The following is an 18,171-nucleotide window of genomic DNA, read 5'->3' as shown; positions in this document are numbered from 1 at the left end:
GACATAGGAATGACCATTCGAAAAATGGAAAATTTACAAAAAGAAAGATCATTAAAAAATAACACTCTGTGCTATTTAACAATCTCTCCCCCCCTCTCTCTCTCCCTCTCTCTCTCTCTCTCTCTCTCTATATATATATATATATATATATATATATATATAGTCTTTGAAGTTTTTAACATTTGAAACCACACAAAAAATTATTTTTTATCATTCATTAAAAAAACATCTAGTCAGTAAGTCATTTAATCACCTGCAATCACTGCATCAACTCTCAAATTTACTATAATACCAATTTTTATATTTTTTAAGGGATCATCAGTTGTTTACCATGAAACACTGTTTCGGGGATTTAAAAACAAAACAGTGTATTACATCATGGCTCCCCAGCAGTGTTGATCAAACACCACCACCCTTAATCTTAGGAAGAAGACAAGTTACAAAAATTTTTATTCCCCAATTTCCTATTCTTAATTGTAATTACTAACCTTTTCATAGTATAAAAATGAATTTCTTACCTGTGCGATTCATCAATTTCCACATTTAAAATGGATACATTTTTTAATTTTTTAATTTATCATTCTTGTATTTATAAGATTTGGATTAATCCATTTAACTACTTATCACCCCCACTATAGTTAGTAGTTTGTATATTTACATTCTTATTTATTTAAAATTAGATATATAAAGGTTAAAAATATTTTATTTTTACATATATACATTTTTTTTTTTTTTAATTTTTTTTTTTAACTATATAAATTTATTATATGTAATTATAAATACATTTATACATTGCTAATATAGTTTTGGATTTCCTTTATCAATATAATCTGGTTTATCTTAAACGATTCAAAAGCATCAGGATAACGATATATATATATACAGTGCTGATCATATTTATTGGCACGGTAAAATAAAAGTTAAATTTTGTCTAATAAATTCTAAAAAAGGGATTAAATTAAAGAAAATAACAAAGTATATTATGTAGTTTTAACTGGCCTTTCCGATGCAGCAATCGGATTTTAGAAAAAATAAATAACAAAGGAACAACAAACATAATTGCAAAAAAACCCTTGTTCAAAATTATTGGCACGGCTTTGTTTTTCTTTTAGTATCAGTATAATATAAACAATTTCCGGTTTACGTGCTTTCTGAACTTTTTTATAGCCATATTATGCTTGTTTAACGCTAATTCAGTGAATAATTTTTTTCAGATAATTTTTAGATAGCGATTTATTTAAACTATTATAAGTGACTAAATTATAATTTTCAATCGCCATGGTTAAAACTAAGGAACACAGCGAAGACGTCAGGAAGCTTGTTGTAGCATGCCATACCAATGGGGAGGGCTATGATAAGATTTCAAAGAAGCTAAACCTTCCCAAATCCACTGCCATAATAAACAAGTTCAAATCGCAAGGCCACGTTATGAGTTTAGAGGGTAGAGGGAGAAAAAGGATTCTTTCCCCAAGAGATGAACGGAAAATTGTTCGACAAGTAAAACAAAACCCAAGGATCTCTGTTGGGGAGATTGTTGATGAACAGAGCACCTCTGGAGTGAATGTATCTCGACATACAGTTGGTAGAGTTTTGAAGAGAGCTGGTTTAAAAGCATGTCGTCCGAGAAAGACTCCCTTATTAAAGCCTATGCACCTGAAAGCAAGGCTAGCCTTTGCAAAACGTCATATTGATAAAGATGTTGCATTCTGGAAACGTGTTCTATGGACTGACGAAACGAAAATAGAGTTATTTGGCCATAATAAAGTGTCTTATATTTACAGAAAATCTGGCGAAGCTTTCCTGCCTAAGAACACCATACCCACAGTGAAGCACGGTGGAGGCAGTTTGATGTTTTGGGGATCCTTTGCTGCCTCTGGACCAGGGCGACTTGTTAAGGTCACAGGTAGCATAAAAAAGGAAGATTATGTTAAAATATTGGATGAAAACCTGAAAGACTCTGCTAAAGAGCTCTCACTTGGTCGTCGTTGGTGGTTCATGCAAGATAATGACCCAAAGCATTCGGCTAAACTGACTAAGAAATGGCTTGAGGACAATCATATTAATGTTTTGGAGTGGCCATCACAAAGCCCAGACCTTAATCTAATTGAAACTTTATGGAGAACATTAAAATTGAGGGTAATGCAAAGGAAGCCTAAGAATCTTATTCAATTGGAGGATTATTGTCAGGAAGAGTGGGCTAAAATTACTACTGAAGAGTGCAACAACTTGGTTGTAAACTATGAAAAGCGACTGAGGAAGGTAATCAAGGCCAAAGGCTATACAATTGATTGTTAAATAAATCGTGCCAATAATTTTGAACAAGGGTTTTTTGCAATTATGTTTGTTGTTCCTTTGTTATTTATTTTTTCTAAAATCCGATTGCTGCATCGGAAAGGCCAGTTAAAAATACATAATATACTTTGTTATTTTCTTTAATTTAATCCCTTTTTTAGAATTTATTAGACAAAATTTAACTTTTATTTTACCGTGCCAATAAATATGATCATCACTGTATATATATAAAACACAGGCTCCTTTAGTCTTGGACAGACTATGGATACCCAGGAAGGGTTGCTTGCGTGCAAAATTTTTGCGTTAGGAGGTGCGCAATTTCCAACCATAATTCTCCTGATTCGACATTGTTAAATACCAGTGGCAAGTGAAGTGCAGGACGACTGGAAACAAATGCCGAGATAAGCAGAGAGCACATGCAGCGCCTAGAATTCACAAATGGTTACCCATCTGGTGCTAACCAGGCTCAACGTTGCTTAACTTTGGTGATCTGACGAGAACCGGTATGTCAACGCGATTATGCCATTATATATATATTCACTTGACATCTTTTTTAAAAGATGGAATTGCCCATCGTTGAAGACAAGATGCAAGCAAGCAAGGTCCACAGAATTTTTAGATTTACATAAATTTAAAGCATTAGAATGTTTAATGCAATGAAGAAAAATAATAAGCATATTTGGATTTTTAGCTCATCATCATCATCATAGACGTCATCATTATCACTGTCATCATCGTCATTATCATCATCGTTATTTTCGTCATCGTTGTCACCATCATCATCATCATCCTCGTCATCATCATAAGTAGCAGCACCACCACCACCATCATCATGGCAAAAATGCAATTCCTACGAATCAGCAAGTAATGGTACACTGATTCGTCTGTCATCACTGGTATCCAATTTACAGTTACAATCATGATTAGGTTATCACCATCTGCATCACTATCAGCATAATCCTCCTTCTCCTCTCCTCCTTCTTCTCCTCCTCCTTCGTCCATCTTGAAATGCTTATTAATCAGCTTAAACTCAACTTTATTAATTAAAAATTAAAAAAAATAAACACATTTAAATCAACACAATTTTTAATGGATTTCGGTTGCATAAAATTCCAGCATTTGTGACGCAACAAACAGCACTTTCATTTCGGTTTTTGTTTAGAAGACGATTCGCTAACAAAAAAAAATAAATAAATAAATAATGACGAAGATGTTAAAAAAAAAAGAAGAAATCTGGCAAATACAGTCAGTAATGAACAATTTCAGAGCTCGATTTTCTTAAGCTTCAACCTAGGAATATTGTTGTCACATCTTGGGTAGTGCATCTACCACTTGTCTCTCACTCTTAGAAAGGGTTCAATCCTGATCTGAAATGGAACACGTACATCAAATCTGTTGCCAAGGTCGCTGGGAAAATGGTGGGATCCTTCTATCGATCCAGTAGATATCTCACTACTGATGCAATTCTCTATCTATATAAGAGCCAAGTACGTCCAAGGATGGAGTACTGTTGCCACATCTGGGCAGGAGCAGCTAGAAAGACCTTATCCTGCCTTGACAGAGTTCAAAATAGACTTTGTAGCCTAGTGGGGGATGCCCTTTTCTCTTCCTTGCAACCTCTTTCTCATAGAAAAAACGTTGTGAACCTGTCTCTGTTTTATCGTTACTTTCATGGCAAGCGCTCGTCTGAGCTCCAATCTATGGTCACCCCTCGCCAAACTTTCACAAGAAACACTCGTCTAGCTGAAAGCACTATCAATAATTTCCCCCACTCTTTATCTGTGCCTAAACCTAATCGTAGATTCCATGAACAAAGTTTCTTTCTTAGAACTGCACGCCTGTGGAACTCTCTTCCTTTCACCTGCTTTCCAGCTGACTATAATATGATCGTCTTCAAGTCCAATGTAAACAAGTTCTTGATGAGCCGTTCCCCTTAAGTAATCTGATTTACTAAATCTCCACTACTAACAATTATTACGACATTGTCCCATTGACCACTGCACGTTTATTAACCCTTATCCTCGAGTGGGCTCCTGGTCTTGATAAGTGGTGACTTCTTTGTAAAAAAAGAAAAAAAAAAAAAAAGTCTCAAATCATTCTTTATTTAGTTCCTACTTTATCGGCCAAGTTCTAACCTCTGTCTCATCGTTACAATTTTGCATCCTTGTGCCTGTTTTAAAAATGCTTTAATGGAATGTGCTTCGACAAACTCGTAGCATTTGTGCTCCCTCAGTGTACATACTCACGACTAACCAGGCAAGCAGCAAAATCCCACCCCTGAACTGTTGAAGTAACTAGATGCTAGAAAGCTTTCAACTCTAAATAGTTGTTTCTTCCCTCGGACTGCTAGACTTTTGGAATTCCCTCCTTGTTTCCTGCTTCCCTGACTGTACTAATCTGTAAAAGTTGAAATGTAATGCAAACAGATATCTCATTCCTTATCTCCCCGCACTCCCCTGTTTAATACAATTTCAAATAGTAGCCCTTACGTTTCAAGTGGCAATATGCGTTGTTTGTGGTGAAAATAAGTAAAACAAGTGAAGCATGCATGGTCCCCCCGTGAGTGCACAGTGAACGAGGCATAAAAAAAATGACTAAGTTCAGTATTTGCCCCCCCCCTCCATTTAGCCTCAAAAGTCCCCAGAGGCCGTCAAATCCTGGTGAAAATGAACAACCAGTGCAGTTTTAGACCTTAACATACGTAAATTTGAGTTCTGCACCATGCAAAAAAACAAATGACTAAGACCATCACCCCCCCCCCATTTAGTCCCAAAAGTTCCCAAGGCCTTAAAATATTTAAATTTGAGTTCAGCAGATTACAAAACTGCTAAATAGACATACACAGAAAATTTTGAACAAATATAGTAAAATAGTCCCAAAAATGGAGTGTTTTTATTAGCCCTAAAAGAGCCCCTGAGGCACACCCAAGAGTTATCGCAAAGTATAGACAAACAAAATTATATAGAAATCAGTTAGTTACAACTTTTCAGAAAATTTTATAAAAATCCAAGGCATTGAATTTTTTTAATAAGCACAAAAGTGTCAATTTTAGCCATTTTAACCCGAAAGGTACCCCTAGGGGGGCAACCAGAGTTTTCCCGAAAAATACGTTCTGTTACTTTTTTACTCATATCATGTTTAATGTTTGTGCAAAATTTAAAAAAATTCCAAGTTGTAGTTATTGAGAAAAGTACGGATAGACGAATGGACAAACGGACAAGGGCGAATTTACAGGTCCACCCTTCTTTTGTCGGGGGACCAAAAAAAAAAAAGGAAAAAAGACAAAGATATCAATCAATCAATTTTTTTAGCAAAAGTAATTAGCAAAGTACAAGATAGGTAAAAAGTAAAAAAAATATTGTATCTATATACCATTTGAATGTTTGTTCAAGACGACTTTAAACTTGGATATGGTTGACATTATCATGGTCTTCTCTAGAAAACTGTTCCAGAAAGCAGAAACACAGACAAAGAAACGTTTCTGAATTTTTTAGATGAGGATAGGTTATTCATATTATTTGGATTCTTCAGACTACTCTTCTCATCCTGAGTGTCATTTTCACAACGTTTCGGTTGATGTAATCTCTGACCTTCTTTATGCCATGGGTCTGCAAGGTTTCTTTTTTGAGCATCTTGTTTTTTTTATTAGAGAATCATCTTCTGAAAAAAAAATCCAAATGAAAGTGTTGTTTGTTGTGTCAAAACATGGCTCAGTGGTTAGAGTACTTGGAAAAATCAGTTGTAAAAGTGATATTCTCCTGAAGATTGGAAGTTCAATTCTTAGTGTGGGCAAGTGAAAAATACTATTGCGAATGACTTAGGCTGACAGAACAAGAGCATACTATCCCTGTGAAGTAATTAAAGAGTTCTGTTTGAAATTCCATCCAGATTCCTGAGTTCAACAGAAACATTCCCGAGTTCAACAAGGTACATATGAAGAAGGCCGGAGGTTACATCAACTGAAACGTGAAAATAACACTCAAGATGAGAACAGTAGTCCAAGAATCCAAATGTTGTAAAGTTGGAGAACGTAGCAAGGAAAAAAAAAAAAGGAAAAAAAGAAACAAAACAACACACTGAAGATGGAGTATACCTCTAAAATATATTTGTGATGAATTTCAAACAAGTAAAATATTTGTTTATTTTCCTTATATTACGTTGTGATTTTGCTTTCAAGTGCTCTTGATGCGTATTTTATTTTATTCAAATTAAAACAACGTTTCTATATGAACTCTCATTCTTGATGTTATTCTCGCGTTGCCTACACACAATTCAAACATTTCAAAATACAACCGCTAGATACAACGTGCGGTTCTTTGCAAACAGACTTCTTTCTCCAACTTAACAACATGGCAAGGAAAAAGAAAAGGAAAAAAAGAAACAAAACAACACACAGAAGATGGAGTATACCGCTGAAATATATTTGTGATAAATTTCAAACAAGTAAAATATTAGTTTATTTTCCTAATATTATGTTGTGATTTGGCTTTCAAGCGCACTTGATGCGTATTTTATTTTATTCAGACTATACATCCATTTATTTGTTTCCATTTTGTCATCCATATTAATAACAACCCTAAAGAATAGTTGCTTTATTTTTCTTAGTTGATTTAATGAAAGGTAATGTAATAAAATGTAATTTGATATATCCAAATACAGGGTGACTCCTCCCCCCCAAAAAAACGGGCCCCAACTCTAATTAGGCCCCGTTTCTTAGTGTTTTGTCCGAATGAAATGAAACTTTGGTCATAACTAGTTTATTATATTTAAAACATCACATCAAAACACTAGGGTATTTGGCCTTTTTTTCTCCGTTCTACAGCATATGTTCTAGATGGCCTCCATTTAGCTTTTTTTTGGGGGGGGGGGGTCACCCTGTAAATAAAGAGAAAATAAAAGGGAAATAAAAAGGGAGCAGGTGTGGTCTTAATTAACTAGTGTTGCCTATTTTAACAAGTTTGAATACCATTGTCAACTTTTAAAATAAACAGAAAGATGTGAACGTTTGTATTATTTTCATCTTGAGTGTGATTAGCACTACTCTTTTCCTTAGTAGAGAAAAGGAAATGTGTATTCAACGGCCGAAGAAGGTCGCAGGGTACAGCGACCGAAACGTTGTGCTAATAACACCTAAGATGAGATTAATAGTCCGATTAATCAAAATGATACAAACATTCACATCTCATCTCAAACATTCAGAATTTGCATTAAACAGAAAGAATTTGGGACAAAAATCACATAAAACTTTGCCAAAAACTCAGTAAACACATAATAATACTCGATTTAAAATTACTATATAATAATAATAATAATAATTCTGATTTCGTTTATCAACGTCTCCCTGAAAAGAGATGGGATTCATTTCCAGAGGATTTCCCTCAATTCAGGCTCCAAACAAGGAGCTTCAAAGATCAAGGGTTTTCCTAAGGATGTTGATGGTACCTGCAATAGCAGAGGTCTGAAGGCAGCCTAAAACATCAGGGATTCGTAATTTTTTCAATTGTCCTTCCAGACGACTTGATACTTCTCCTAGCGTACCTACTACGACTGGAATTAAGAATCATAATAATAATAATAATAATAATAATAATAATAATAATAATAATAATCATAATAATAATAATAATAATAATCATAATCATAATAATAATAATAATAATAATAATAATAATCATAATAATAATAATCATAATAATAATAATAATAATCATAATAATAATAATAATAATCATAATAATAATCATAATCATAATAATAATAATCATAATAATAATAATAATCATAATAATAATAATAATAATCATAATAATAATAATCATAATAATAATATTAATAATCATAATAATAATAATAATAATAATCATAATAATAATAATAATATTAATAATAATAATAATATTAATAATAATAATAATAATATTAATAATAATAATCATAATAATAATCATAATAATAATAATAATCATAATAATAATAATAATAATAATAATCATAATAATAATAATAATAATAATAATCATAATAATAATAATAATCATAATAATAATAATAATAATAATAATCATAATAATAATAATAATCATAATAATAATAATAATCATATTAATAATAATAATAATAATAATCATAATCATAATAATAATAATAATAATCATAATAATAATAATAATAATAATAATAATCATAATAATAATAATAATAATAATAATCATAATCATAATAATAATAATAATAATAATCATAATAATAATAATAATAATCATAATCATAATAATAATAATAATATTAATAATAATATTAATAATAATAATATTAATAATAATAATAATAATAATAATAATATTAATAATAATATTAATAATAATAATAATAATATTAATAATAATAATAATAATCATAATCATAATAATAATAATAATAACAATAATAATAATAATAATAATATTAATAATAATAATAATAATATTAATACTAATGATGATGATTATATACTTGCACATGAACGGATCAAATTAATTCTCTAAACAGAACCGGCTTGACCCACTTTTATGTCTGCCTACAAGGATTAAATTCAAACTAAAATGCTATTAAACCTTAAGTTTAGAATCCTTACTTAAATGGTGATCAAAATCCACAACACGATTTTGATTCTAAAAAAATGTCTAAAACTAAAGACTTAAGCTTGAAGTGTAAAACAGTTTAAGCTTAAGGAACTTGAAATTCAGGGAATCTTACTTAATTGTTGCCCTTCTTCAGGTATATCTGGTCAAATTTAGAAATCTTTCAGTCGAACTCAGGACATAAGCACATATTCTGAACAGAACCCTTTATTTACTTCACGAGGCTAACATGTTCTCGTTCCGTAAATTGTGAAAGTAATATTCACTTCATTAAAAGTTCAATTCTCAGTGTGGGCGACGAGAAAATACAATTGTGAATTACTTAGGACCTCTATCCAGTCATGGCTGACGGAACAAGAGCATGCTACCTCCATGAAGTAAATGAAGAGTTCTGTTTGAAATTCCATCCAAATTCCTGAGTCTGACCAGATATACCTGAAGAAGGTAGGAGGTTATATCGACCAAAACATTGTGAAAATGACATTCAAGATGAGAAAATACAATGACATTCAAGATGAGAAAATACAATTGTGAATTACTTAGGACCTCTATCCAGTCATGGCTGACGGAACAAGAGCATGCTACCTCCATGAAGTAAATGAAGAGTTCTGTTTGAAATTCCATCCAAATTCCTGAGTCTGACCAGATATACCTGAAGAAGGTAGGAGGTTATATCGACCAAAACATTGTGAAAATGACATTCAAGATGAGAAAATACAATGACATTCAAGATGAGAAAATACAATTGTGAATTACTTAGGACCTCTATCCAGTCATGGCTGACGGAACAAGAGCATGCTACCTCCATGAAGTAAATGAAGAGTTCTGTTTGAAATTCCATCCAAACTCCTGAGTCTGACCAGATATACCTGAAGAAGGTCGGAGGTTATATCGACCAAAACATTGTGAAAATGACATTCAAGATGAGAACAGACAAGGTTGAAGGGTTGAAGCTGACAGGTTTCAAACCCATTGACTTCCTTGACAATGCATGCATCTGTATGCTAGCAAAGGTCCTGCGGCAGGTCAGTACATTTTGAGTGCAGGCTGGTTAATGACACTGATGATGAGAGCAGTAGTCCAAAGACTCCAAATAATATGAATAACCAACTTTTCTTTTCTTTTTTCTTTTTCTTTCTTTTTTTTTTTTTTTTTACATGGAGGTTATCACTTATCAAGGCCCGGAAACCACTCAGGGATAAGGGTTATTGCGTGTAAAGTAATCAATAGGATAGTATCATAGTAATCGTTAGTATTGGAGATTTGATAAAGTGTCTTACTTAAGGGGGCGGTTCATCAGGAATTTGTTTATGTTGGACTTGAAGACATCCAAGTTGTAGTCAGGAGGGGAACAAGCAAACGGAAGAGAGTTCCACGGTCGTGCAGTTCTAAGAAAGAAGATTTGCTCCAGGAATCTACGCTTTGATTTAGGCACAGATAAAGAGTGGGGAAAATTAATGACGGTGTTTTCACCTAGACGGGTGTTTATCGTGAAAGACTGGCGAGGGGGGGGGGGCCAGAGATTTCTTTTCTTTCAACCAGCTTCTCTGTATTATGCCTTCAGTACATAACCCTCAACTGGATAGTTTATGATCAGTAATGAAGAGTATAACGTGGCTTTGGAAAGATTCCATGTTTTAACGTAATTTTGCAGTCCAGCTGACACATTCAAGTTCGTATAGGAACACAGGATTACAAACAGACCTTGTATCTAACTTTTGCATCATAGGGAGTCAACTAAATAGGGATGAAAGTCGAGTATTATGGCTCATTTGCTTTTCTAACCTAAAAATAAACAGCATTTTCTGAAGGACCCTTTAATCTAGAAAAGAACATATGGTAAATGTTTACTTTAGGGTCCTAAACTTCATATTGCCAAAAAAGAAACCAAAAACAAAAGCAACATACAAAAAAAAACAAAAAAAAACAAACAAAAAAACAAACAAACAAACATTCAACACAGCAAAGTTTACATTAACCTTGTAAGAGTTTATTATGCCGCCATGAAACTGTACGTGGCATCGGTACGATTGGGTTCCCTTCTGAAAAATAAGACAATTTTTAAAAAATAATTTTTTTAGCAATTTAAACTATATACTTCATTAATCTAGTCACTAACCCTAAGTTAGGATGGTACTAGTGTACGAAAAGGATCTCAAATATCTGGCATCTTTGTAGATTCGGAAAATTTAGGTCATGCGGTATTAGCTAACTGCTATTACACGAAATGATATAACCTTCTCTAATCTTTTAATATCCCCCCAACCGAAAGATCAGATGTCTTTTTTAAAATTTATCTTTTGTAATTTTGTGATTTTATTGTCCATAAATGTCGTACAGAAATACACTATAGGCAACAACAAACTGAAAATTGGTAAAGAAACAAATATATAACAAAGGTAAGATAATTAACTGCTCTATTGCAACATAGTCGTTAACATTTAAGGACCCAAAGCATTGCAGACTCCATCGCAAAGAAACATAAGGAAGGAAGAGGAAAGAAACTCAACTCGTTTTAACAAAAGACCTTTATTCCTTCTTCCCTGGCCACGTGTGACTTCTCATCTCAACTGTGACGTCACTTACGTGTTTGTAATGTGATCATAGGTCTGCGCACAGGTTCTTCTTTTTATAATATTTTTTCTTCTTTGCCGTGACGTCACCTCGCACACGGCTTGGTCATTTGCATACAGCCATCCATGCTTCCATGCTCTCTTACACTATGTGCATTGGACCGTTTCACCTCTGTTATTTCTATTTAACAAATAGGACATATAGGAGTTTCACTTCTAAGTATACTTTTTGCATTAAAAAGGCTTTTGCATTGTTATGTGTACCCCAAATCTGTCTCATGTTGGTCCATATCAATTCAATGCTATTCTGTAGCGAAGGGGGGGGGATTTTGCCTGTTGTGTGTATATCTCATTAAGTGTATCTCTTTGTCTGTATCTATGTATGCAATCATGATACGTCTAGTGTCTATATATGGCCGTGTTCATAATGTCTTATATGTGTGCATAACCAAACTTTGACATACCTTTTCTCTGCCACTTGGCTTTGTTGCTCGTAACTGCAAAGGGAACCGCATGCACAAAATAATAAGTCGGAGCCTATTCTTTCTTTCTAATCAGCGATTCTGAATTCTATTTTTGTGTTTCTTTCTCCGACGTATCTTTGTCCCAATTTCAACATGTCTGCTCCATCCAAAATCGGAAACCAGACTGACTTGTATGTGAGAGAAAAGATATATTCCTCTCTTTCTTTCATGCTCTCTCTCTCTTTCTTTCTTTCTTTGCACATCCTCTTTCACATGTAACCGAATGATCTATCTCAGGCTGCTATCGTCGACCCCAGCTACCAATTTTGGCATACGTCAACGACTTAACCCTTGAACTCTTCTTGCACTAACCAACCTTCACAGCAAAATCACAATTTTCACCATGCCGGCATAATCCGGCAGAGATTACATATCACTATGTCATTTGTTGTTACACTGGTCAGCTAATACTATGTGACCAAAATTCTCCAAAGCCAGAAATCTGAGATCTCTTTCGTACACTAGCACTGTCAACGTTACTAATGCTCACCAATTGTGCTGATTCCATATCCAGTTTTGTGGTAGCATAATCAACGTTTTCTAACGGAGCGTGTATGAGTGAGTGTGAAAATATCAGCAGCAGTCGAAAGATTTCAAAAATATTAGCAGCAGCAGCTGTTAAAGCATGTATGCAAATTAGCAGTTGTGTGCGAGCCTATGTCACAGGAAAAGGCGAGAAAAAATACTCCATGTGATCGAAAAGAGAAGCAAAGTGCACACCGGACAAGATGGACGTGTGAAAATTGAGGGTGAAAAAGCGCTGTCTAGCGCCAGCGTGGGGTGACGGCAAAAGAGGCTATTAAAAAAGGCACGTGTGTGTGCAAAGAGACTTTGGAAAAATAATGAAAAGCGTTGTTTTGGAAGAACCATGAATAAATGCATTTTATTTGCATTTTATTAGCATTTCATTTGCATTTAAAAAAAAAATGCAGAGTTGGAATTATTTATTTTTATTTGTTTGTTCCTTTGCGGCGATACCAAAGAGGTGGGGGTCCAAGAGAGGTTTGAACTTTAACGACACATGTAAAAACTAACGGCCACACGACATTACATTTTACCAAGTTATTGTAAGGTTTCCCTGTCCATTTTTTCGGACAGCATGGATTTTAGGCTCTAAAGTAAACATTTACCAAACATTATTAACTTCCCCCACTCTCAGGTGATTAACAAAATGCTGGACACATTAAATGGGCCTTGCAATTTACATGTATTAACTCACCCCCCTTGAAGTTTATTTTAGGGTCCTAAATATCATATTGCCAAAAAAGTGGTTTAGTGGAGGATGCCCTTTTCTCTACCCTGCAACCCCTCTCCCACAGAAGAGACGTTGCGAGCCTATCCTTGTTTTATCGTTATTTTCATGGCAGGTGCTCGTCTGAACTCCAATCTCTGGTCCCCCCTCGCCAAACTTTCACGAAAAACACCCGTCTAGCTGAATCCACTGTGAAAAATTTCCCCCACTCTATATCTGTGCCTAAATCAAAACGCGGATTTCATGAGCAAAGCTTCTTTCTTAGAACTGCACGCCTGTGGAACTCTGTTCCGTCTGCCTGCTTCCCTCCGGACTACAACTTGGATGTCTTCAAGTCTAATGTTAACAAATTCCTAATGAACCGCCCCCCTAATTAAACACTTCATAAAATCTCCTCACTAACGTGATGTACTTGCAATAACCCTTATCCCTGAGTGGCTTCCGGGCCTTGATAAGTGGTGATCACTGTGGTAAAAAAAAAAAAAAAAAAAAAGAAAACAAAAACGAACAACAGCAACACACACACACAAAAAGCATTCAACACAGCGAGGCTAACATTAACCTTGTAAGAGTTTATTATGTGAAACTGTATGTGGCATCGGTACGATTGGGTTCCCTTCTGAAAAATAAGACAATTTTTAAAAAATAATTTTTTTAGCTATGAAAACTATACACTTGATTAATGTAGTCACTAAACCTAAGTTAGAATGGTACTAGTGAACAAAAATGATCCCGAATTTCTGGCATCTTTCTAGATTCAGAAAATTTAAGTCACATGATATTAGCTAACCGGTCTTATACCAAATCTTCTCTAATCGTTTAATATCCGCCCCCACCCCCGAGTTGAGGGCAAACACCTCTCTAATGCAAGGTCGGCAACCTAAAATCTATGGCCTGGACTCGGTCTGCAAAGGCATCTTGACCAGCTCGCGAGCCTGATTACCGATGACTATTTTGACCATCAGAGACGAGGCTTTCGTATTCAACAAAAGACCGAATGTTATTGTCTTCTGATCCACCCAACAGAATTTGAATAGTATGATCGCAAAAACATGATTCAAACATAATCATATTTATTTCTGCATGAAAAATGAAAGAAATAAACATAAGATAAAAACTGAGAGCCGGTTTAACACTGACCTGTGACAGACATTAGATGTAGACAGTTGCAAAGTGACAATGTTGTCTTAGTCGGCTTTTTATTTTATTCCTTCAACGCCCGCCACCTATTGTTTACTCCTGTAACTACACTCTGTAAGTTGCTGAAATCTTTCAATTAGCCATGATTTTTATATTTTCAATACCAGTTTCAAAGATACACGTCATATTTTCGTCCATTTTGATTCAGGTGTTTTTTTTTTTTTTCACTTTGAAGTATTTTGACGTTCTTTGAGAAAAACTAATTTTTGTCATGCGTTTTCTTAATTTTACATTTTCTTTTGTTTCTCTGATTTTTCGGTATTTATTTTCATTGTGGTTTGAAATATTTAGGTTGACAGGAGTCTACATAAGTAATTTCCTTTTATTGTTCATCAATGAGCGTTGTCCAGCCTGTGAGCCATTATTATAGCACGTAGGTGTGTCAGAAATTTCGTGAAAAATAGTGAATAATTCCACCCCGTCTTTCTAAGCTTATAACTCCTCGAAAAATGTAATTCAAGCCCTAATCTTTTTTCAATTAAAGGAGCAAGGACCAAGGTTTCATTAAAAAAACAAAAAACAAAAAAAAAAAAACAACGCGTTTTTTTTTTTAAAAAAAGGTTTTAAACTTCGGACTTTACAGGTAAATTTCTAAAAAACACTATTTTTTTTGTTTTAAATTTGAATATATTATTTATTAACCGTTTCTCTTCAATTTGTGATATATAACACTTTGGTGAGTAAATTAATTATTTACTTTTTAATAGACATTTCAAAATGGGAGGTGTGAATTATTCGACCCCCTGTCTTTCCAAGCTTATAACTACTCGAAAAATGTAATTCAAGCCCTAATTTTTTTTTTCAATTAAAGGAGCAAGGACCAAGGTTTCATTAAAAAAACAAAACAAAACAAAAAACAAAGAACGTGGTTTAAAAAAAAAGTTTTAAACTTCGAACTTTACAGGTAAATTTCTAAAAAACACTACTTTTTTTTGTTTTAAATTTGAATATATTATTTATTGACCTTTTCTCTTCAATTTGTAATATATAAAACTTTGGTGAGTAAATTAATTATTTACTTTTTAATAGACATTTGAAAATGGGGGAAGGGGCGTGAATTAAAAAAAAAACGTTTGTCTAAAATATTATTCGGTTTATTGGAAAGAGCATAAAATTTCACATTGACCCTGAAAATATCATAAAAATAGAATCAATAGAAAAATTTTGGTAGATTTTTAAAGTTTAAAAATTTAAAAATATTGAGTTCGTAAAATTCATTACTGTTTTTTTTTTTTTAAATAAAAAAAAATATTTCTATTACTTTTAAAACAACTTTAATAGTTTATTTTGAAAGTATAATCCATAAAGAAAATAAACAATCCACTTATAAAGGAGAAATTACGAGTTTTTTTTTTATATTTTATTCGCAGTTTCGTGTTAGGGGTGTCAAAAATTCCTACAAAAATTCTGATACACCTATAGCACGATCCTGTTCGCGAGGTCAAGTGACTGGCCAACCCTTACGTCAGTGTAAAAGGAGCATGTTTTATTTTAACATGACAAGTATTTGAGAGCGGTGTGTTGGTGACCTAATGGATATTTACCTTATGGCCATCGCCAGGGGAATGTCAGAACGTGGTATAAATGAGCCAGCACTCCGACCCCGTAAAAATAAGTCAGTGAGTAACCACATCGGAATTCTCCGGTGAGGGCGTCTCAAACAACAAGCGATAAACTTGCTCCACCCAAAAAGCCGGGAGGAAAGAACTGGGAGGGTGAACCTGAACCTCCTAGGGCTATCCAGAACATTTGCGTCAGTCCGGCAGCTAAAAGGTCACAGAAATGGCACAGTTTCTGTCGAACTGACTGTTGATATCGAAGTCGGATCTAGGCTTGCGCGTTACCTACGGAAGACACCACTTCGTGGGAGGGTGTTCCTCTTCCTCCTAGAAATGAGAGCCTCCATTTATAGCCTAGATTTGCACACCCACGCGATGAAAAGCAGATGGTTTCCGAGTGCCCCTCACTCAAACCACATCCCATGAAGACGAGAGCGGGGGGGGGGGGGAGGGAAAGGGATATCTAGGAAACTGAAAATATCAAACTTAACAAAAGTGTGCTCTAACTTTTAACGACTACGTGAGCTAATTTCATTAAATAAATAAGCGGTTAGTGGATGAGTCTTTTTCTTATTTTATATGATACCTACTAAATGTAAGACATTCTTGAGAAAAAAAAACTATAAAGAAAGAAAAAAAAGCTGAAAACTAATAAATCTCGGTTCTTCTCAGTAATAAAAAACAACTACTTTCGTCAACAGGTCGGTGTGTTGCGGGCACCTGCATTCCCTCCTCCCCTCTCTCTCTATATATATTATACACATAAAACACATTTTCTCTATCTCTCATGCACAATACACTTCTCCCCCTCACTGTCTCTCTCTCTCTCTCTATATATATATATATATATGCAGAGAGAGAGAGAGAGAGAGAGAGAGAGAGAGTGAGTGAGTGAGTGTGTGTGTGTATGTTTGTTTGAGAGAGAGAGGGGGGGAGAAAGTGTATAGTGTATGTTTTTATGAGAAAGAGAAAGTGTGATATGTGTGATGAGAGAGAAAATGTTTTGTATGTGTGTCTGTGTGAGCGAGCGAAAGAGAAAGAGAGAATGGAAGAATGTGTATGTGTGCTTGAGAAAGAAAGAGTGTGTGTATGATAGAGAAGGAGAGAAGAAAGAAAGAGAAGACCGTGCGTGTGCGTGTTTGAGAGAGAAGTAGAGAGAAAGAGCGCAGGTGCTCGGAACACACCGACCTGTTGACGCAAGAAACACTCTGGAAAGCAAAGAGGTGGTGGTGGAGGAGGAGGAGGGGATTTTGAAAATAAATAATAATCGCATTTAGTTGTTTATTTTGAACCTTTCCCATGAATTAATAAATGTGTTACTAATGAACATGAAAAAAAAAAGAAGAAAATATTGTAAAAGTAGATGAGAAGAAAAGTTCTAAAGAAAAAGAAAAAAAAAGAGGGAGAAAAAGAACAATCCTTGCTAAAAAAATAAAAAACAACAAAAAAAAAAACGTTGATTTTCATTTTACGGGGTATTTGTTTTTCAAAGCTTTTTTTTTTTTTTCACTCAGTTTAACTATTTTTCTTTAATTTATTTGTAAAATATTAAAAAAGATCGATTTCGCCACCTTTTTGTGTCTTTTTTTTCTTATGTCATAATTAATTCTCATAAATATTTGTCATAATTAATTATATTCTCATGATATTACCCCTCCGTATTGTTTATTTAGACCTCCTCCCTCACCGGAGAATCCCGACGGCTATTTTCATAACCATCTAGAGTGTCCCGCCTTTTTTGGGGGTGGCTCGATTCCTTACGTTCAGCCGATTTCGCGTAATAGGCAGGACGAAAACAATATATGATATTTGCGATATGAGGTTTGGTAAATAAAAGCACAAAAACAAAGAAAGAAGACGACGCAACAGAAATAAGAATAATATTTGTGAAGAAGAGAAAGATATTCTGTTGCTGTCGGGTCGGAAAAAGATGGTGGCTGAAACCAATGTGGAGATTCCTACTTCTTAGCCAAAACCTCCAGGATGGAAAAAAAGGGCACCTCTCCTAATTTCTAATGACTCTTACGAGAGGACCAAATAATTGATTGTTTCTGTTTTCGTCCCCCCACCCAAAGAAGTAAGTGTGTTAATATATATATATATTTTAAGAGTGAATATTTGTCTCCAAAACAAAGCAGTATTTTCCCCCAA

At 34.1% G+C, this 18,171-nt stretch overlaps 1 protein-coding gene across 42 annotated transcripts in view; it reads left to right on the top strand.

Moving 5' to 3' along the window:
- The window catches only part of LOC145259193 (band 4.1-like protein 2), a 585,710-nt gene that overhangs the window by 228,370 nt on the left and 339,169 nt on the right, over positions 1 to 18,171 (top strand). For 5 of the 42 annotated variants that reach the window (XM_080117019.1, XM_080117004.1, XM_080117000.1 and 2 more), the window contains exon 1: positions 17,841 to 18,097. The exons of 34 other annotated variants lie outside the window; for them this stretch is intronic. The gene's annotated coding sequence lies outside the window, so the exon portion shown is untranslated. Of the gene's footprint in view, positions 1 to 17,718; positions 18,098 to 18,171 lie in introns of those variants that run through there. 3 more of the 42 variants (XM_080117014.1, XM_080117001.1, XM_080116987.1) reach the window with 1 other exon arrangement.

This window comes from Euprymna scolopes, chromosome 34, assembly GCF_053919585.1.
Source record: "Euprymna scolopes isolate OS-2025 chromosome 34, ASM5391958v1, whole genome shotgun sequence".
Taxonomy (NCBI): Eukaryota; Metazoa; Mollusca; class Cephalopoda; order Sepiida; family Sepiolidae; genus Euprymna; species Euprymna scolopes.
The sequence above is the reverse complement of the archived record's forward strand: the minus strand, read 5'-3'. Positions and strand labels throughout refer to the sequence as shown.